Below are 3,074 nucleotides of genomic sequence, written 5' to 3' on the forward strand. Positions count from 1 at the left end.
AGGACTTGGTGGCTCGACTTGATGAGCAGACTTAAAGAGTCAACTTGGTGAGGGTGGGCCTAACGGGGAGAGGTGGTGAGTGGGCCTAATGGGGCGATTTGGTGGGGTGACTTGGCGAGTGGAATTAGAGAGCCAACGTGGCGAGGCGACTCGGCTAGTTGGTTTGTTGAGATGACATGGTGAGCTGACTTGGCGAGTCGACCTGGTGAGCGAAGTTAAAGAGTCGACTTGGCAATGTACTCGAGTCAACTTGGCAATGTACTCGAGTCGATTTAGCCTTGGACAAAATTTACCACATGATTAGGGCTGCATTCCTAAACAACCTGACTCGCCGACAGTGCCTCGTGGTGCGACAGGGTCTGGGCCTAACAGGGCTCTCACCCTCTGTGGTGCCCCCTTCCAGGGGACTTGGGCCTGGTTTATCATTGAGGATGCTTCTACAGACTACAATTCGACACGCGCGGTCGTCAATTTTCATGCTGGGCTCTTCCTGGTTCGCTCCCTGCCCCATCACCTCGCAAAGGTGGGAGGTGACACATGGGAGAGCCGTGTCAGGGGATGGGGCCCCTGCCCCACAAATCATGTGAGTGCACCCATCCTAAACACAGAATACTCCAAGTGACAAGTCAACACACCTGGGCAAGGCAACAAGGGGTTGCGACAGTCCCAACTTGCCGTCGTCAAAACGATGGATCCCTGCCACAGTGTAGCGCATGTGATCAGACCATGAAATCTTAGGGGGGGACGAGGCCCGGACCCCCTCTGAACTACAACCAACCAGAGACCTCTTGCTTTGATGTGGACATCGTTCGAAGGCACCGATCCTAATCTAGATGGCATCTAAGTCTCTTCTTCGCCCTGCGGGGAATCCATGCTTTCGATCATGGGCATTCAATGTGACCCTCGACCTCGAAGATGCTGGACCCGTAGCTTAGCCATCCAGCACATCGCTACAAGGCTGAGTGTCCACACGTCGCTGAGATTTCAGGGGCAGGGAGGAGACCAGCTCTATCCCCTACACGATTCAGGGTCTCAAACTGACAATGATCCTACCGCAGGTTCACCTACAGTAACCTTGTTATGACTTCTCCTTCCTCTGAATGATAAGGTTCAGTGAACTTCTTGTGACGTCACCGATAGGAACCACCGTCGTCGTTGCAATCTGAACACTTCATCGGATCATTCAATCGGTAGGAGCGACGGGCGGTCTGTACAAAGGGCAGGGACATAGTCAATGCGAGCTGATGACTCGCGCTTACTAGGAATTCCTCATTGAACATCAATAATTGCAATGGTCTATCCCCATCAAGATGCAATTTGGCAAGATTTCCCAAACCTTTTGGGCCAGGGAGAGAAACTCATTGGTTGCATCAGTGTAGCATGCGTGCGGCCCAAAAAATCTAAGGGCATCACAGACCTGTTATTGCCTCAAACTTCCATGGCCTAGGAGGCCATAGTCCCTCTAAGAAGCTAGCCGTGAAGGGGAACCTCCACGTAGCTAGTTAGCAGGCTGAGGTCTCATTCGTTAACCAAATTAACCAGACAAATTGCTCCACCAACTAAGAACGGCCATGCACCACCACCCATAGAATCAAGAAAGAGCTCTCAATCTATCAATCCTTACTATGTCTGGACCTAGTAAGTTTCCCCGTGTTGAGTCAAATTAAGCCGCAAGCTCCACTCCTGGTGGTACCCTTCCGTCAATTCCTTTAAGTTTCAGCCTTGCGACCATACTCCCCCCGGAACCCAAACACTCTGATTTCTCAGAAGGTGTTGTCGGAGTCCTTAGAGCAACATCCATCGATCCCTGGTCGGCATCGTTTATGGTTGAGACTAGGATGGTATCTAATCATCTTCGAGCCCCCAACTTTTGTTCTTGATTAATGAAAACATCCTTGGCAAATGCTTTCGCAGTGGTTTGTCTTCCATAAATCCAAGAATTTCACCTCTCACAATGAAATATGAATGCCCTCGACAGTCCCTATTAATCATTACTCCAGTCCCGAAGGCCAATGGAACAGGACCAGACTCCTATTGCGTTATTCCATGCTAATGTATTCAGAGCATAGGCTTGCTTTGAGCACTCTAATTTTTTCAAAGTAATGGCGCCAAAACTATGACCCAGCCAATTAAGGCCAGGAACACGCCACCGGTAGAAGGGACGTGAGGGCCTGTGCACACCCAAAAGGTGGACCGACCGTGACGACCCAAGGTCCAACTACGAGCTTTTTAACTGCAACAACTTAAATCTACGCTATTGGAGCTGGAATTACCACAGCTGCTGGCACCAGACTTGCCCTCCACTGGATCCTCATTAAGGGATTTAGATTGTACTCATTCCAATTACCAGACTCGATGAGCCCAGTATGGTTATTTATTATCACTACCTCCCCGTGTCAGGATTGGGTAATTTGCGTGCCTGCTGCCTTCCTTGGATGTGGTAGCCATTTCTCAGGCTCCCTCTCTGGAATTGAACCCTAATTCTCCATCACCCTTTCACCACCATGGTAGGCCTCTATCCTACCATCGAAAGTTGATAGGGCAGAAATTTGAATGAAGCGTTGCCAGCACAAAGGCCGTGCGATCCGTCGAGTTATCATGAATCATCGAAATAGCGAGCGAGCCTGCGCCGACCTTTTATCTAATAAATGCATCCCTTCTAAGAGTTAGGATTTGGTGCACATATTAGCTCTAGAATTACTACGGTTATCCGAGTAGCAAAGTACCATCAAAGAAACTATAACTGATTTAATGAGCCATCCGCAGTTTCACAGTCTAAAATAGTTCATACTTAGACATGCATGGCTTAATCTTTGAGACAAGCATATGACTACTGGCAGGATCGACCAGGTAGCTTCTAACAATGAGGGGGACCCCCAAGACCTACTATAGTCAAGGGATGCCCGTCACAATGGGAAATCGAGATTTTCATTCGCTCTGTTATGCATCCAAAAATAATCTGCCGCACAAGCAACAAGAATGACATTCACAGCACATGCAAGACTCACAACGCTCAAAGATTTCACACAAGAGGAAAGTGTCCCATCGTCGATCGGAGAGGGCTGAATAGGGAG

At 49.2% G+C, this 3,074-nt stretch overlaps 1 non-coding gene across 1 annotated transcript; it reads right to left on the bottom strand.

Moving 5' to 3' along the window:
- Nucleotides 1–1,041: 1,041 nt before the first annotated feature.
- On the bottom strand, nucleotides 1,042–2,853 carry LOC149573721 (18S ribosomal RNA). Its single transcript, XR_016360645.1, has one exon. It is a non-coding gene; the product is annotated as an 18S ribosomal RNA (ribosomal RNA).
- Between the last annotated feature and the right edge of the window lie 221 nt (nucleotides 2,854–3,074).

Source organism: Cupressus sempervirens, chromosome 2, assembly GCF_028749045.1.
Source record: "Cupressus sempervirens isolate cs-2001-9-10 chromosome 2, ASM2874904v1, whole genome shotgun sequence".
Classification (NCBI taxonomy): Eukaryota; Viridiplantae; Streptophyta; class Pinopsida; order Cupressales; family Cupressaceae; genus Cupressus; species Cupressus sempervirens.